This window comes from Mus musculus, chromosome 4 (assembly GCF_000001635.26).
Source record: "Mus musculus strain C57BL/6J chromosome 4, GRCm38.p6 C57BL/6J".
Taxonomy (NCBI): Eukaryota; Metazoa; Chordata; class Mammalia; order Rodentia; family Muridae; genus Mus; species Mus musculus.
In genome coordinates, this window is record NC_000070.6 from 114,347,304 (window position 1) to 114,367,342 (window position 20,039).

Consider the following 20,039-nt stretch of genomic DNA (forward strand, 5'->3'; position numbering starts at 1 on the left):
AAGTTCCTTCATTTTGCTTAGCATCCCCCCCCCCCACCCTGGGGAGGGTGGAGACAGTCTGATAAGATAGTGACAGAAAACATGCCTAAAGTCTAAATGTTCTCCTGCAGGTAATATTATTAATAATTATTTTACTATTATCCTCATCACCTTTCCTGGTTATTAACTACCTGTTACCCATCATGGATCTGTCATTTAGGAATTTCTTTATCCCTTTTGTGGACTTGTTTATACTCCCAGTCAGCAGCACCTCTCTAACTTTTGATCCCTATCCCAGCCCAAGTTTCTACAGGCTAAGTCCTCATATTTTAATGGATTTTTCTTTTTTTATTATTAGGTATTTTCCTCATTTACATTTCCAATGCTATTCCAAAAGTCCCCCCATACCCCCACACCTCCTCCCCACCCACTCCCACTTTTTGGCCCTGGCGTTCCCCTGTACTGGGGCATATAAAGTTTGCAAGTCCAATGGGCCTCTCTTTCCAGTGATGGCCGACTAGGCCATCTTTTGATACACATGCAGCTAGAGTCAAGAGCTCTGGGGTACTGGTTAGTTCATAACGTTGTTCCACCCATAGGGTTGCAGATCCCTTCAGCTCCTTGGGTATTTTCTCTAGCTCCTCCATTGGGGGCCCTGTGATCCATCCAATAGCTGACTGTGAGCATCCACTTCTATGTTTGCCAGGGACTGGCATCGCCTCACAAGAGACAGCTATATCAGGGTCCTTTCAGCAAAATCTTGCTAGTGTATGCAATGGTGTTCTAGTCTCTTTTGTGGGTTCCATCATAATCAGATGAAACTCTCTGCAATATAGATTCATCTCCTCCTCTGGGTGGGAGAGATGTCCCAAGGAACAGAAGAAAGATATAAACTTTCCACTCCCAACCCATGACCTCCAAACCCAGAAGGCCTGTATAAGAAAAGACTAGGTCGGTCTTCTTAACCATCTCAGCTAAGACTAAGACCAGAGCCCAGACCCTACTGCCCTGAAGAGAATCCAAGGTCCAGGATACTATTTATTCTCCAAGCCTACTGTCCTCTTCACATGAGATACAAGAGACCAGGAAACCTTTCTCAAACACATTATACAAAGCCAAAAAACATGGAGAGAACACAGTCTACTCAGAATCTACTTTGGTCTGGGTTCTACAGAGTTCAGGTTCAGTTAGATAATATGCCTGCCACTTTCGGGATATTCACCCTTAAATAAAACCAAAGCATAAACAAACTCTATATACAGTGAGATTGACTAAAATCTTAAATAGAAAATATATGGAAAGCAGAAGTTTAGGGAAGGTCCTGACTATCCTTACTTGGGATAACCTAGGAAGACCTAAAGGCTGGAAAAATGGCTAATATGGTGAAGTGTTTAATTTACAGACATGATTATATATGAGTGTAATATCCAGAACCTGGGAAGGGAAAAACCTTGTGTGCTGAGGGTCTACGGGTAAATTTATGGAGCTTTGTCCAAAGCAGCCAGGCTAGCCAAGTTGGTGAGCTCCAGGTTCAATGAGATGCCTGCTTTAGAAAATAAGGTAGAAAGCAATTCAAGAAGACACATAATATCAAACTTAACACACACACACACATACACACACACACACACACACACACACACAGATGCTAAACAATGGAGAGGAACTTTGTAGGCAGAAAGGTGTTGAGCTTCAGGGAAGGATTTCTGAATCAGAGAGATGAGCAAATACTGAAGTATTCATGAATAAAGACAGACAGGTCAAAAAACAGAGAGGACCACCTCTACATGCCAGGAAGCACTGCTGGTTATAGTCTGTCTATCAAAGGCACTGACAGGCCTCCTCACTTCCTGCTCTTCAGAAAGCATCCTAGTGACATCTTTTGAGGCATCCAGAGAACACTCAGGCTTCCTTAGGCAAGACCGTCAGGTTTCTCCCGAAAGATACACAGAATCTGAGCATCATTTTATTCTCTCGTTAGACCAGTGCAGATTATTCATCAGTGCCATGGGTCTCAGAACAGCCCCCACTGAATAAGTCTCTCAGATACACCCTACCTCTTTCCTTTGACTAGCCTTCCACCATTGAGGGAATCTTATCTTACCTGTCGGAAGCAGGGGTGGGAGTGAACCCCAGCTTACCAGGCTTCTCTCCTACCCTACCCTGCTCATGCAACTGGGTAAATCAGCCCACCCAGTCCATCTGGAGGATGGAGAACTCCAGACAAATTTGGGGTGATTGTAACAGTAGCGTTTGCCCAGCAAATTATACTCCATGAGCTAATTAGGAAGGGATTGTGGCCCTCAGCCTTAATTAATATCTAGTCTCCAACAACTTAATCCTGGGTGAAATCATAGCATGGATCTCACCCGAATACTGGAATTCTTTCCTCCTACAAATCACCTATATAAATACATATATTTTAATAGCAGCAATTATAAAGTTCTCTGCCAACTTCTGGGGCTGTTTAACATTCCTGGATTGAGGCCACAGCTTTTCCTTGGTCTCCTCCCTCGCCACAACCGAGGCCTAATGAATAGTCACTCAGGCAGTTCTGCGTGCCATGTAACCAATATCTCCTACCAGTGGGTCTTCGCAGGGATTTAATAAGCAGTCTGGGAGGACGGCCTGAGGAGGTCCACGAACCTAATCGTTAACTCTGAGGCCTAATCAGCCTCTGCTTCCCACCCAGAGTCCCCCTCAGCTATGGGGCCTGGTCCTCCCAGTAATGGATGGAAAATAGGCGATTTCCTGACAGTTAGCAACCAATTTTCCACCAATTAGCTGAGAGATGGTGGTCTCAGGAGGGAAGGAGATGGTTCCAGCATAAGAAACTGGCCTGGAAGAAAGAAGATGCTAACAATGTAGAAGGCCAAGTCTGAGAATGAAAGGCCTTGGGTCCCCACGCCTTCTTCTCCTTCCCCAGGGCAGCCTCACCTTGTATCCCTGGGAAGGAATTTCTGGGGACAGCGACTGTACTGGAATCCCTTTGGGATTCTTCTCAGTGAGCTGTTAAATGACAGTCTCCCTCTTATCTCTTTTTCAGGGCAGATGGACAAGGGCCAGTTCCCCTAGTTCTCTTCACAGTGCACAAGTGACAGTTATGAAATTCCTCCAAGGCTGTGGTGACTTGATTAATTCCGAAATCAGAATGCTGTACCTTAAAATTCCTGAATTTGGAGCTGAACAGGTGGTTCAGTTGTTAAGAATATTTGTCCCACAATTACAAGGGCCAGAGTTGGGAATCAAGTACCCAAGTGACAAGATGAACATATCTGCAAATGTTTATAATTTCAGCTCAGTTTCCCCATTTGTAAAGTGAAGATAATAGTATTGCCTGTGATAACGATTGCATGGAATAATGTGACATTTTATACCTTGTAACATAATTCTCAATGAATGAGTAGTATTATTAATTCCATGAATTATTAATAATCAATGAGTGGCAAATATATGTCAATGGTAGGACTCACCTGTATGAGAACCACCAGCTCTGACAGTCCTCTAGTTGTTGACATGACCCCTCATTTCCTGCCACCTGAATGACCATTGTCATCATTGACCATCTGGCCTTATACCCCAAAGAGACCTTTCTAAAAGGCAGATGAGCCTCTGCCCATATGTCTGCCCTAGTTGAGCCCCTGCAGGGGTGCAGCCTGGAGTGGGCCCCTCCAGTATTTTAGACTCAGTGAAACTCCTTTCCCATATCTCATAAGCCATTAGTAATATGTTTCCTGCTGTCTTCCTAGGCTCATCTCTCACTAAGCCTGGCCCTATTACTTTGTTTTATAACTTTCATTTGTTGTAATTGAATATGCATACCTGCATATAAAGTATTTTAATCAAATCTATCCCAGCTCCTCTTCCCTCCAGATCCTCCCCTATTCTCCCACACTTTCCCCTCCCAATTCACGTTTTCTTAATACCGACTGATTTATTTAGTGCTGCCTGTAGGCATCTCAGAGCCTTCATCTCTAAAGAAAACTGAAATTCCCCTCCCATACTATGCCACTTTCTTATAATGCCAACTGAGGAACTCATTACTGGCTGTAATCCTGTAGACTTGGACCTGCCTCTCTGAATAGATGTGAGACTCTGTTGCTTAGCTGGCAGGTATAGGAGACACATAGGTCCCCATTTCCTCACCCTTGCTGCAGGGCCACAGGGATGCTTTTCAATGAGTGACTAAAGGCATTGCTGACATGCTCCTGAGTCACAGAAGAGAGGTCACCCTCAGAACCACACTGCATATTTGGATTCGACTGTACTTTCAACTTTCTTACAATTAGCTGTTCTCCTCTGGTAACTGAAGGATACATAGTTCTTTCCATGTTTTAGGGTGTGGGACAAGAGTAACAACAGTGAGTGTTTGATGTACACTTTCTATGCCAGATACCCCATTGAGAAATTTTATATGAATTATCTAATGGGATCACCTAATTTGTCAGAAGGGCTTTAGGTGCACTAAATATATAGTTTACCACACAAACTGGGACTCTTCTAGAGTAAACTTAGCACTAGTAATAACTACACAGGAGCAAGAGGAAAAACCAGGGTCTTTTCAGGGAAAGCAGAACAAATAAATAAAACCCTAAATAAAAGTAGCTGCCCTGTGTCTTAATTAGGGTTACTGTTGTTGGGATGAAACACTATAACTGAATCAACTTAGAGAAGGAAGGTTTATGTGCCTTATGCTACCACATCACTGCTCAGCTTAGAAGGAAGGCGGGGCAGGAACTTAAACAGGACAGGAACAAGAAGGCAGAGAGAGGCTGATGCAGAGGCCATGGACAAATGCTGCTAACAGGCTTGCTCTCCCTGCTTTCTTATAGAACCCAGAAGCAAAATGGGGTGGGCCCTCTCATATAAATTACTAATTAATAAAATGCCTACAGCAAGATCATATGCAGGCATTGTCTCAAGTAAGACTCTCTCCTCTGATGACTCTTGTGTGAAGTTCACATAAAACTACCCAACACAGCCTTATTTTAAAGTGAGTCTTTGAACTGAAGGTGAGGATAGAAAGCCACTGGAAAGTGAAGAACCACACCCTGGTGTTCTCCATTTTTAACATAGGATTTCAAACCTCTGACTCTAATCACATGGGCAAAACTGTTCATGATGTAACATGGAACTGTGTTTCCTGACAGGAGAAATTAGGAGCAGTGCTCCCTGCTAGGGGTAGAAGCAGATGACCTCCCTGCAGAATGCCCTGCAGTCACATGTTCAAGTGTGTGAAAACATTTTACCCTCAGACCTGTGCTGGGTGCTAAGGAGCACTATTCTGCAGCCCCACCATGTTACTTCGGCTGACCCCCCAGATCCTGTACCTCAGGCACTTCACAACACAAAGCTAGAAACCCTAACCCATCCTTCTTCTCCTAGTCTGCACGAACATCCATTGCCTGCCCTTGGGGAAAGAGTTCAGTGTGAATCAGTATTGTGCTTTTAGTCTTGAGGAGGCCTGAGGAGGGCAGCCCTTAGGGGAAGACCATACAATTATTATCCTTCCTGGCTTTCTGCATCCCTAGGCTTCATTTTCTCTGAGTGTTATCCTATCCTTCTGGCCTTGATTGCTGTTAGTCCTTAGGACAACCTTGTGCATTTAGAGCAGGGGCCACCTTCACCTTACCTAGGCAACATAGTAAAGGTGGCCCTGGTGGAGGGGGTTCAGGTGAGCCAGCTCTGGGATCAAGAGGGTACAGCATTTGGAAGAGTGGGCCCTGTACCTTGACTGAGCAGCACAATAGAGTTGGCTCTAGAGGCAAGGGCATGAGAATAAGAGAATTGATCCTACCTACAGCTGATATCAGCATTGAGTGACCTAACCAAGGCAGTGCTGAGAAAATCGAAGAACTGACCAGCTTGCCTACACCCAGATCCAGGGCTCTAAGTTAGTCCATCCCAAAACCCATATCATTTTTCAAACGTTGCAACACATAAAATGGTCAGTCCTGTTGATCCAAAGCTGCAGGATTTCCATGACCCAGAACAACAGGAAAACCCTGCAAAGTCTTGATGAGGATTTAAGTCAGAAATCTCAAACCAAACCAATGACTCATTGCAATGAACATTTGCAAGTGAAGATGTGTGGGCAGAGGGATATACTGAGGGACACACTGTGACATACTAAAAGTTCTATGATGAAATGTTTTCTATGTTTTGCTTCATTGTTGTTGTTTGTGTGTGTGTGTGTGTGTGTGTGTGTGTGTGTGTGTGTGTGTATGTGTGTGTGTGTTTGTTTATTGGGAGGGTCAGATTGTAAGGGTGAAGTGCAGATATGAGGGGATGGATTAGGGTGCAAGATGTCAGATTTACAAAGAATCAATGAAAAGTTGAAAGAAAGAGAGAGAGAGAGAGAGAGAGAGAGAGAGAGAGAGAGAGAGAACCTTAGCAGGGTATATTAGTTCAGGATACACATAGGCAGCTCCATGCATCATAATCTACCGTCTACCCTTGTCAAGATGCCCAGCTAGCTCAATTTTGGGGATATGCCATCATCTTATAGTCACATTTGTATTAAACAATAATAGGAATGCTATTTGCTGCTTCTACCATGAGATGGGATAGGAAAATGAAGAGACAAGACTGGGGAACTCTGAAAGTCCATTTGACTCACTGGGAAATGTGAATGAGACTTGTCACCAGCAGCACCACCACCACCCCTTCATCACACACACACACACACACACACAGAGACAGACACAAATCAGTTTGTAACAAGGGCTAAGTCTATGTCCATTGGGAATATGCCAGCTACTCCCCTTCCTTTCTCATGTTACTTTAGTCTTGGTGTTCTTCTGAAAGTCCTCCCTCTCTAGCCTTCTGCCCACACACAGGCACACACAGGCACACACAGGCACACAGCTCACTTCTTTGTACTCACTACAAGAGAATACAACAATGAAACTCTGGAAAGAACAGGATCCTGGCCACTTCCAAGCTGTGAAATGTGACAGAATCCCCTCTGAGCCAAGCCCTGATAAAGTCCTGTTCTTTACTCTGGAGTATTTTAGACAGAGCTTAGTCATACCAAGAAAGTAATGTACTCTGGTGTCTCAGACAAAAGTAGAGCTATCTTTGGTCAGGACAGAACTGGCCTTAGGATCCAAGAAGATCCCAGGGGAATACTAGATGGCAGTAGACTGAGTGTGTAGGACAGTTTTTGTCATGCTGACACAAAATAGTCATCCGAGAAGAGGCTCAATCGAGAAAATGCCCCTATGATATTGGCCTGTAGGCATTTTCTTGATTGTTGATTGATGATTAAAATGGAAGAGTGGTGATCCTGGAGCATATCAGAAAATAATCTGGGCAAACAGGGGGAGTAAGTCAGTAAACAGTGTTCCTCCATGGGGTTAGCTTCAGTTCCCACAATGGCTTCCCTCAATGGACTTTGACCAGGATTTATAAGCCAAACAAATCCTTTCCTCCTTATGTTGCTTTTGGTCATGGTGTTTTATCGAAATAGAAACCCTAAGACACTGGGGATGAGAGAAAGAGAGAGAGAGAACAGGCACTCAACAACCAGTATGTGTCTGGCCTTTGAAGCCTGAATATGTAGCTTTCATTTTGTTTCATGGTCAATTCTGTAATTTCAAGAACTCAGGATACTAAGTATTATTTGAATTTATTACTCCATGATCCCAAGACTATTTTATGACAGTGACTCAAAAGACTCATGTCTTGGGAACCTGAGATACTTGGAATTGTCATATTTCCTGCGACATGGCCATTCCTGTGCATTTCTTTTAAAGAGGTATTGAGCACATTCTGCATATATTTATCTCTTACACTTCTTTCAGTTATAGATTACGATTATCCCTGTTTTTCAGATGAACTGAGGCATGAAGTAGTGAGGTAGCTTTCTTGAGGTGACACAGTAGTACCTAGTGGCCCATGACCAAAACTTCCAGGTGATAAAGGTACTATACCCAAAAAGTCAAGTTGCCTGGGTGACCCACAGCTACTTAGTTTTACACTCACCTTGAGGTTCCCACTCAACCAGATGTCTCTGTCCTTAACTCAAGCTGTGTATTGTGATAAGAACCTCTCAGTGACTAGTGTTATTGGGATGTACATAGTTTTCACTTTGAATGCCAGCCTTGATTTCTCCTTTCTTTCCAAGGCAGGTTCCCTCCCTAGCCTCCAGTTCTAAATCCCCCAGGCAAAACCAGGCATATTCTTTGGGCTACAGTCCAAGTTTACTTAAGAAGAGGAAAATGTGATTATAGAGATTACAATAGTTTTAAGAAACAGAGCATCTATGTACCCATGCATGACCACAAAAATGCTCATCAGCTTTGGAGCTTCCTGTTGGGACCTTTCAAGCCTTGCCTGAAGCTGGTTGGCATAGGGTAAGAGATAGGGGATCAAAATGAGGCCAAGTAGCCGGTTGATGTTGTTCTTCTCCTCCTTGCTCTCGAAGAAGCCCGGAAAGAAGACCAAAAATACCCTTTCCCTGCATCTGCATGTCCTATGGTCATAATCATGAAACCATAGCTCACTTCACATTCTCAGAAGAGGAGCTGTGGGGGGCTAGCGCTCAGGTGTGTGTGTGTGTGTGTCTGTGTGTCTGTGTGTGTGTGTGTGTCTGTGTGTCTGTGTGTCTGTGTGTCTGTGTGTCTGTGTGTGTGTGTGTGTGTGTGTGTCTGTGTGTGTGTGTGTGTGTGTGTGTGTTATGTGTATGCACAGATGCCCTTATTCATGAATGAGTGGTAGGTGTGGTGAAGAATATAGAGAATCAGGGCTCCTCCTCCTGCTTATTCATTCATCCCCTTAGCCTAAGCATTATATGGAGAAGTGTGCTCTCAGACTCCTCCCAGGCCCAGCATGGAACTCTAGATTTGGATGCCTGATTAGGAGAGAGTAGAAAGGGACTGAATAAAAAGACTCCGAGGAGGCCATAGACTTAACTCTTTCCAAATTTCTTTTGTAAAAATTTTGTGGATTTATTTATTTTCTAGGAAGGGAAAAAAAAAAGAAAACCATTAAAGTAAAATTCCTGGGGCCAGGAGCAGTCAGAAGTCTGACTCATATCTCCTGCTGGGCAATTATCTGGCATTTAGCACCCCTCTTCCCAGCACTTGTAATTAGCAGGGAAATGAAGATGCTGTCATCCTACCTCCCAGCTTCTCTCTGCTACCCAGAGGCTATGGGAGAGGCTCACTGAGGGTGGGGATCAGAGCAGCAAACTGGATGGTGGCTAGATATCAGAAGGGACTTCCAAGCCAGTAAGAACTAATTAATAGGACAGTAACTGAGGATCTTCTGTAAGACTCTCTGCCTCTCCTGCCCACAGTCATCTCTCATCTCTGAATTTCTACAGTGGGTGCAGGTTGGGCTGCACCCCTTCCTAAAGGAAGCTAGCCAGGCTTTGATTAAACAGCTGTGTGCTAGCTGTTTAATCTCACTGCATTCAACCATATTGTCCCAAGTGCCTCTCTCATGCCTGCCTCTGGATAGAGCCACCTGGAAATGCAGTGACCCCAAGAAAGAGTTAAGAATCTAGTCAAAAGTGACAGGAAGTGAGTGAGGCAGTATTATCTGCTTAGTTGGGAGGGGCTTCGTGAAAACAAAAATTGTGTGGAGTAGTGTGGGTTTTAACAATGAAGAAGAATTTCTTACAGGAAGCTTCTGGCAGTTGATACTGTTTAACAAGATCTCTGCCTCTTTGGCTATTCTCATCCTTCATACACCATCCACTCTATATGTCTTCTGAAAAACTTCCCTATCATCTCCAACCTAGTCTGGAGATGATGCAACCAACTCCTAACTGCTTCACCCTTCCTCAATACACTCCAGGGAGCCACCTGGAACATAGAGGATTCAGAAACACAAAACAGTCTTTACTGGAAAGATTTGGAGGTTGGAATTAAATCAGGAAGGTCCATAAATGACAGGATAAGGAAAGACACAACTATTCTGTAGGAGAACATGAGCTTTTCCAGATCAATTCTGGGGCCCGAGAGAGGATGGGTGTCAGAGAATGATTGGAAGAAGTCAGAAAAGATAAGCCAGGCAGAGAGATAGAAAGTATAACCCCAATCCCAACAGAAGGTTAGGGTGGCCTGGGCTAGAAAACATTCATGATAATAGAAACAGAGGCCATGTGCTTTGAAGCCCCAACTACCCTGGTGGCAGCGGTGCTGGGTCACCAGCCAGCTATTCCAATTATTCATAGAAATCAATTTCGTTCCACAGAGACTCAGATAAAACTCATGTTGCCAGCCGACAGTAATGGATGAGAAGCTTAGAGTGAGGAGATAAGAGGGGACCCAGAGAGGGGTGATCAGGTAGGGCTTTGCAGGCACAGGGCAGTGTGGTTAGAGGTTATCAAAACATCCCTTCAAATAGCAAAGATTCAGCGCCAGCCAGTTCAGCTGTGATCTGTGTGTGGAGGGACAAGCCAGCCCCTCCCCAAGCCTGAGCCTTGAGGCCCAGATAAAAAGTCCTTGAGTATTATTCCTACCAACAGAGAGAACTAATTCAGTCTTCACTGAGGTAGAGGCTCAAAAGATAAGACTATGAAACAAGATGCCCTCTAAGGCCCTGGCCCTCTGATTATCAGGAATTGCTCTGTGTGTGTGTGTGTGTGTGTGTGTGTGTGTGTGTGTGTGTGTGTGTGTGTGTGTAGCATTAGGAAGAGAAAGTTTCCTTCAAAGCACTCAGGAGAAGACAGAGAAATGCCTCTCTTGTCTTGGCTAAGAATGGACAGAAAGTCTGGGTCCCATCATTTTCCTGCTGGAAAAAGATTCCAGCCCAGCCCTCTTCCAGAAACATAAGACAAAAAAAGGTATGGAAGAGGAGGTTTTCCAGGGGAAGAGAAAGACAATGAGAGACACTGGGGTTTCCAGAGCAGAGGAACAGAAGGAAGCTGAAGATGTCCAGGTGAACAATCAGGGGAGAGTAGAATCTCTAGATTAACCCCAATAATGAATCACTGACTCTTATATCATGTTGTTTGCCCTACTTGGCATCACCTTGTATATCTCATGACCACCCTCACTTTATATCAGAGGAGGCCAAAGCTTTGAAGTGAAGTTAATTTTCCCGCAGTCACAACATGAGAGGATGGAGCAGTATCTTAGTTAGGGTTTTACTGCTATGAACAAACACCATGACCAAGGAAACTCTTACAAGGACAACATTTAATTGGGGCTAGCTTACAGATTCAGAGGTTCAGTCCATTATCATCAAGGCAGGAGTGTGGCAGCATCCAAGCAGTCATGGTGCAGAAGAAACTGAGAGTTCTAGATATTCATCTGATGGCTTCTAGCAGAATACTGATGGATCTTAAAACCCATACCCATGGGGATATACCTATTCCACAGGACCATACCTTCTAACAGTGCCACACCTGGGCCATGCATATACAAACCATCACAGGCAGCCTGATCCATCACATCACTACAAGGTCCACTTGCAAAGGGATTGCTCTATGCAAGACTAACCCAAGCACCCACAAAAGCATTGCGCAGCTCATGCCTCTAGCAGCTTATACCCACTGTGCAAAAGAAGCTGAGCCTCAACGAAGTGGTTTGCCCACAATTGCATTTCAGAGAATTGGCAGGGCTGGCAGGTGGACCCATCCATCCATCTCCCAGGTTACCTCTAGATATTCCCTGCTAAAAAAGATGAACAGCTGTATTGGGGGATCCCCCAGAGAAAGACAGGGCTGAGGGCCAACCTCATCCTGCTCTGCTCAGACAGATTTTCCTCACAGCTCCAGGCTGGCCTGAGAGGCCACATCTACCAACACTCAAAGCTGGGAGGAGATAACACTTTTTATCTCTGCAGAGGGTTCAACAGTTTATTCCCATCCAGGGCAGTGGGGTGCCTGGTGCCCATTCTTGGAAGGTGTTCATCGACAGGACAAATGTGAGGTACTTCCTACCCTTCTCTCCAGCACGTGCTTCTCTCCACACCCCACTATCACCAGCAGGAAACATCTTGGATGCAGCACATCTACACAGGCACCAGGTCTTGTGGAAAATAACCACCTGAATCTCAGAGCTCTGGCCAGCAAGACAGCAAGCTGGGAGGAATAGCCCAGCTCTGGAGTGGACCTAAACCAATGTGTTTTCCTGGCTCTACTGGCTTCTTACTGTGTCTAGTTAAGCTATTATTAAATCACATTTTACTATAACTCCATTGGGAAGTTGCTGCCAGAGCTAAGACAAGAAAGATCAAGTAGGAACTAGAGAGATAGCTCAGCAATTGAGAGCATTGGCTTCTCTTTCAGAAAACCTGGGTTCAATTCCCAGCACCTACATGAATCTGTAACTACAGTTGCAAGATATCTCAGACCCTCTTTTGGCCTCCTGAGGTATCATGTATACAAGTGATACACAGAGAGATATACAGAGAAAACACTCATACACATGAAATAAATTAATAATTAATAAATAAATAATTCAGTAAACCAGCCCTGGGTCAGGCCTATATCTGGGGCTGGAAAATTATCCCTTCTTTCCTGCTTGCACCACATGAATTTGATTACCATGAGTGAAACAAACTCTACTGAAGCTCCCAAAGATAGAGCAAGTAAGCCCTTAGCACTCCTAGCACTCTCTAATGTTCCCCTCAATATAGAGAGGATGGAGATCCCACCCCTACCCCTTGACCTGTATTCAAGGGCCTCTTGGGCCTCTAGTCTCCAGGCCCCAGGTGACTCACTACCTCTGAACAAAGCAGGCCCTATCCTTATCCTCCAGTACATCCTTCAAGGCCTAGATCATCTGCCGCCTCCAGATCCCTGAGGGAGAATGAATCACTTGCTCCACTATGCTCCCACAGTTATGAGCTCATTCTTCTCTGTGTTGTGAACACAGATTTATGAATCTATCTACCAGAGTAAGAAAGCACTTGGTAGGTCAGCAAGAGGCATACCCATCATTTCATCAAATGCCCAGCACAGATTTGTAAATGATTCCGATAGAATATCCTAGAATGTAAGTAGTTCCTTTAAATGCTTACCTAGTGCAGAGACCTAGGGCCAGAGGCTAGAGAGGGGCTACATAGGAGTTGAGATATATAGGAACAATACACAGGTCCAAGGTAGTAAGATGAGCTAGCAGAGGAGGCTCTGAACTCTAATCCTCCAGTGGAAGATGAGAACAGGGATGGTCATGTTTGCTCTCTACTTGTGTAGGCCAAGATGCCCCCCCATGCCTCTCCACTGCCCACTGGATGAATGTCAAGGTACAAGTCAGGAGTTCCGAATCCTCTTGTAATGTGGTCCCTACCAGCCTGTAAACCTGATGTTTTGTTAACTATACACTCAGGTCTCTAACACTCTCAATTCCAGAAAAGGCCCTTCTTAGCTTCAGGGTCTCATTTGCTTGTTCTCCCCCTGGGTACCCTTCCCTTTCTCCATCCTAGCTCAATCTAAGGATCCTTAGGTGTAATATGAGGTGTCATTTCCACTAAAATGTATCCCTTGCCACCTCTTCTTTTTTCTTTTTCTGTCAACCTAGGGTGTGGCTACCTCTCTATGTACAGTGAGGAGGGGCATCAACCACATCAAAGTGTGTTTAGATTGTGCCATCAACAACCAACAAAGCCTGGAAAGAAATGAGAATAAGATGTTGCATAAATGAAAGGCAAATGAATGAATGAATGAATGAATGAATGAAGTATTAGGACAGGAACTTCAGACCACAGGTAGAAATACTGTTGATCATAGCTCTTGGGAGAAGGCTCAGTGATTAAAAGCACATACTGCTCTTGCAAAGAGCCTGAGTTTAGTTTCTAAGTGCTGAGGTTGTAATGATTGGTAATTCCAGCTCTCAGACATTTGATATCCTCTTCTGGCCTTCATTGGTGCCTGGCATTCATAAGCAAGCACATAACCATGCATAGACACACATGCATACATATAATTAAAAATAAAATAAGTCTTTTTATAAAAGAAATACTGTTGACTCCAAATCAAATTCAAATCCTATGTGGAAAGGAAATGTTGAGTGAAGAGAAGGTGCATCAAAGACTTTCAGGACAAACAAGAATAGAGCTGAGAAAGTGTAAGGAAGGAGAGGTGTTCCATGGGACACAGAGAAATGAAGCCCCATTCTTTTTGCCTGAGCTTTGTTTCATCCACTGATCTCCCTTATTTCTGAAGAACCTTTGAATCATCAAGTCAGCACTGAAAAGGAGGAAAATCCTTGGACAAGGTCAGCCTGAGTCAGCCATCCTGAGAGCCTCAGAGTCATCACACACCACACTCACTCCTCCTTCCCTCCCATTACGCATCACCAGCCATTCACACTCCAGACAGAGTGCTTTGGGCCTCTGGGTGACTTGTTCCCTGCTATAGGCTTCAGCCCTTTCCCTTGAAACTGCCAGCTCTGCTCTACATTCCCTGGCTTTAAGCAAATCCCTATTTAGACACTGGAATCCTTGTCTGGCACAACTACATCCAGGTATCATATAACTTCCTGTTACGGAAGATACCATTCAGTACTATCATTCTCTCTGAATCTCTGCTATGGCTTAGCGCCAAACACACAACCTGCAATAATGGTAGGCACTCAAATTACTAATTTTGAAAGGAGTTTTGGAGACTGCTATGCTTTGTATACAGTTTGAGTGTTAAGTCACATCCCCAAAATTTATGGATTTGAAACTTAGTCCCCAGTGAAATAACATTGAGGTGAAAGAATCTTTAAGAGCTGGGGCCTAGGGCAAAGTAATTAGTTCATGAGAACACTGTCCTCAGAAAAAACTGAGTTCTTTGTGGACCCCAGTTAGTTCTCACCAGTGCAAGCTGTTATAAAGTCATGACCCATATATGTGGCTGTTTCCTTCCCATTTTTCCACCATGTTTCTGGTGCAGCCAAAGAGATTTTATTGGGATGTTGGCACTATTGTATTTAAAAAAGAAGAAGAAGAAGCCAGAGATATGTTTGGTGGAGACACAGTATGGTGTGGGGGAAGGAGATAACTCTGCCAGGCCCATACTGAGGCATCCCCTCCCCCTGAAGTACCAGCCATAGAACAGTATAGTATAGTATAGTATAGTATAGTATAGTATAGTATAGTATAGTATAGAGTTTATTTGGGACATGGGGAGGGGAGTTGAGGGGGTAGTAAAGACAGAGAGAGAGAGAGAGAGAGAGAGAGAGAGAGAGAGAAGAAGAGTAGAGGCCAGCCATGAGCATGTGTAGAGAGGGTGGAGAGGAATGGGGAGAGAGGGGGGCGAGGGTAAGGGACCAAAAGCAAGAGGAAAAAGGAAGAGAGCGAGGAGGGGGCAAGCAGCCCTGTCAGGTAACTGTGGGGTGGAGCCTAGATGAAATGGCAACATTCCCCTGTTTTGGTTTAATTAAAAAAGGAAAAATTAGAAAGAGGTGATGGTACAGTAGGAATAGGGTTATTGTGATCTTTAGCTACTTCCTGCTGACTTTGGGGTGATGTGCCTCTGAAAAACCTAACCACAATCATGAGCCAAATCAACCTCCTTACTTTAAAAAGTAAATACCAAAACTCGCACATATTCGTATAGCCACTCTAAGGTCTTGAGACCTTAAGAGGGGAAGTTTTGGAACTTTTATACCATTCCCAGTGTCAGCATGTTGGGTTTCCATCTTTTTTTCTACAAAGTCTGCTTTGTTGGAGGAAGGTCCGTTCACACCTCAGACTCATCTCAACAGCAGCTTTTTTCTTCTTCCAGCCCTCAAACAGTATAGGGGTGGTAGAGATGCTCTCTCATTCCACCCTTCAGCCTCCAATTACAAGGCACACCACTTTCTGCTGCACTATCTACAAGGCTAGGAAGGATTGCCCCCTCCACAGAGGACACATAGCCCCGGCTTCACCTACTTAGAGAAGTACCCGGGGCAAGCTCTTCTCACTCCAAAGCTCCATCTCTTGTTTGCTACAGCTGAACAGAGCCCCAGCTGAATAAAGCCCCTGCCCAACCTGGAGCCAGAGAAATAAAAGGATCCAGTAACTCATTTGCAATTCTCCACAAACTTAACACCCAGATCCTATGATATTTGAGAAATACATCCATTCTTGAGACATCAAAAATTACAGGATCTCAAAGTTTCAGAGACCTTAAGAGGGCACTTAGTCAGTCTTCCCTAGCTACTTTCCCCAGCCGCTGACATAAATGGAAAATTTGAGGCACAAAGATGAATGAGAATTTTGTCAAGCACACAACGCTCCAGTCCTCAAAGAACTTATATGCTCTCTGGAAATGGGAGATACCCACTGGATGGATGGATGGATGGATGGATGGATGGATGGATGGATGGAGAGATGTGAGTCCACTCAATGCACTGAAGGCTTCTTCTCAGCCTCTTGCTATCAGCATATCTCCTAGGACAGAGAAAGCACGAGGCAATCTGGCTAGGCCTCGGTGTTGAATAGAATGTCTCCATCCTGAGTCAGAACAAGCCTCTCTGCCCTTTTTGCACTCATCTGGGAACCTCTGGGGCCAGAACTCTTGTGAGGATATTAATGTCTGTTGTGAGGCATGGAATGAAGAATCCTGTTTTCTTCCAATTCTCTTCAATGACAGAAAGTAAACCAGCAGTCCTTCTTTGAGAAAAGCTATGGTTTGGAGTGGAGCAAGAGCTGATGGGAAATCCATGAACTGGACTTCTCTGGAGTCTATAGACAGTGTCACAGATCACAAAGGGTTAAGGAAGTGGGGAGTCTTCCCTAGGTCCAACTTATGCAGTTGGCAGGGCCTCCTCGATGATACCATCAAATCTTCAGTAAAGTGACAAAACACACAAAAAAATTCCCAGTGTAATTAGATTTACATGGGAAATGGAGAAAAGTTTTAAGTCTGAGTCTGATGGTTTGACACAAAGGAGAGGGGCTGCAGACCCTCATCGTCAGGGCCAGTAGACATACATGACAACCAACTGCAGAGCAGCTGCGTGGTCTGTGACTCAGAAGGGGTCTTTCCAGAGCTATGAAGGGTGCGGAAATCCCAAAGGCCACAGAGGTAGTACAGAAAGATTTGTAAATAGTTCATCTTTTTATTCCTTTGTGAGTCAGAAATATATTAAATGTTGACTGCATAAATGAGGCACTGGGGGTTCTATTGTGAACTGACTAGACTTGGAATCTTGGATATTCTTGTGTATGTGTTTGGCTAAGTTATCTTCAAAGGGAATCTCCTATCTCCCAATATCATATAAGTTCACTGAGGATTGGAGCTTAGTTGTTTCTTTCTTGATCCCCCACACCTGTTCCCTTCTGTTCCATGGTAAACAACACACCTTTCACACTAGTGAGTCTCTAGTGATCTTTGTAACTGTGCACTGTTTTGCTGTCAGCCACATTCATGGCCCAGTTATTTAAGCAGTTAGAATAGCTATGGACTAATTTGAATATGTTTTCAACCCCTGCAGCTGTATCATTCAACCCAGAGGAGTCAATCTAAGCTCATCAAGTGTATCCCTCTACCTCCAGAGCAGGCTATAAGCTAGGGATAGTCAGTCTGAGTTGATTGCCTAGATATACCAAAAGTGTACAAGTTAGGGAACCTAGATTTAACTGGACTTGGCAACTAACCCACTAGTATACAGTCATGGTCATGTCCACTTCCTGGTCTCTCTCTCTCTCTCTGACTCTGTCTGTCTCTGTCTCTGTCTCTGTCTCTGTCTCTCTCTCTCTCTCCCTCTCCCTCTCCTCACTCATTTGATCTTCTCAGTAACCTACAAGTTAAGCAAAGTTGTTTCTGCTGCTGTCCCTGTTTGACAGTGGAGCACTGAAGCATGGAGAGGGCAAGTAGTGTATTCAAGGTCAGGAACTGGTGGAAGGTGGTGCAGGGATCTAAGCTCAGGTCTGTCGGGGCCAGGATCCTCTTTCTCTGTCAGTGTCCCTGGGGTACATATTCCAGATGCCTCTGTTCTGTATCTGACAGAGCAGCAGAGCTGAGCTGATTCATGAACTGATGGCCCCAGCTTCCTTGCATCCCCTGCCTGATGGATTAGCTGGCTCTACTTCCCGCAGCATCACTGGCCAGAGACCAAAGAGAGAACAAGAAAGCTGAGTGGAGGATAGGATGAGTGGGAAAGAGCAGAAAGGTGAATGAGAACGTCTCAGCATCCATCACCAGGGCAACTCACTCTGGGATCGCACTCCTGGACCAAGTTTTCATCTGAAAATACGGCTTGCCGAAAACTTGTCAGTCATTCTCCGGAGTGGTCTATTTCCCAGGGTACTCTGGTCTTAGGGCTTCCTAGACTCCAGGTAAATGGGCACCACATAGCCTGTTCTGACAGGGAGAAGAAGCAGAAACTTAGAGACAGATGTCAGACAGACCAACATGTTGGCATTGAAGGAATTATCCATGTCTGCTTTACTTTTTAAGCCACTCCCCTTCTGTGACTCTGAATCACCACCCTAAATTCCCAAAACTCTTTCTAAAGCCTTGCTGGTGTTATGGTGTTGCTGATGTTGTTGGTGTTGCTGGGTGCCTGGGATATGATGGCTGGCCAGTGTTTCTTCTTTGACAGAATCCTCATCTCATGCTGAGTCAGGAGCTTCTGTCCTCTTGGCTAGATATGTGTGATCACCACATATCCTGCCTTGTCACATCCTGTTGGACTCAGAACACAGAGACTTAGCAGAAAGGAGGAGAAGAGGGGTACAGGCCAGCAGGGGTGGGATCATGCTGCAGAGGTCAAATCTAGAAAGAAGGGCCCCTGCTACAAATTAGTCTCTTCCCTCTTGCACTCAGAAAACTATTGTGTGGTGCTGCTGTAGAGAGATGGACATTTGTGGACACTCAGGAGTGGGACTCTGCTGGATTGTGGTCACAGGCATGAATAAAGAGCTTCTGGGTAGTGGGGATAGCTCAACAAATAAATCATCAGGGCCTAGAGTGAAAAGTGCCCCTGAGAGGCTGAAGAAGCCCTGGCAAAGAAGGAGGAAGAAGAGGAAGAGGAGGAAGAAGAGGAGGAGAAAAGGAAGGAAGGAAGGAAGGAAGGAAGGAAGGAAGGAAGGAAGGAAGCAAGGAAGCAAGGAAGCAAGGAAGGAAGGAAGGAAGCAAGGAAGGAAGGGAGGGAGGGAGAAAGAAAAGGAAAGGAAAGGAAAGGAAAGGAAAGGAAAGGAAAGGAAAGGAAAGGAAAGGAAAGGAAAGGAAAGGAAAGGAAAGGAAAGGAAAGGAAAGGAAGAGAGAAACAAAGAAAGAAGCCAAATTAGCCTGGTGAAAAGAGCTGAGACATGGGCCCACCCTAATGTGGTTCAACAGACTTACAAGTCACAATGATAAGATCCCTGTCCTCTGAGCAGAGGTCTGAGGACTGTGGCTTTAGGTGTGACTGGATGCTTAGCGGACCCAGGGGAAGCTCATAGAAGAGGCAACATTATGAGAAGGGTATGTGATCCTAAGCACAGTGGGATGAGCAGGCTTCAGCTCCATTCAGTCATGACCACTCCTGAGAAGCCACACAGTCACTATATGGATTGTTCATGTCTATCCTTCTTCCATGACTATAGGGGCTGAGTTTGTGAGGGTAGGACCTGCATCACTCACTGAAGCATCCTTAACAAATGCTGCATATGGTCCACGTAGATGCACACAGAAATAACTAATGGCTGGCAAAGAGTGGAAGAAATGGCTTAGGCAGAGAAGAAATAGAAAGGAACTAGCAAGTAGAGCCCTATTGTGCCTGCCACTTGCCAGGTTGTTTACATGGATGATCAGGTTAGGTCCCCAGCTCCCCAGAACGGGCTGTATAGTGTTAGAGAGTTATAGTGTTAGAGAGATGTATAATGGTCTTTCCCTTTTACAGATGAGGAAATGGGGCTCATAGAGGATCCACTAGGCAGAAATAAGCATCAGGAAGAAAGCAGCCCTGTGGTTCCCATCCATGATTCCGCATCCCATTTGTGGATATGCAAGGCTCCTTTCATCCTCCTGGGCTATTTCCAACTGGCCTAGGGATATTTGGCTGGAACCCCAGGAGCCAGAGGGCAGCCCCTCCCCACCTACTGGGCTACCCCAGCCCAGCTGTGCAAACAGACTCCAACTGAGCTGTTCCACTGAGGGTTCGGGGGAGGAAGTAAAAGGTCTGACAGGTTAGGGTGAGCTGGGT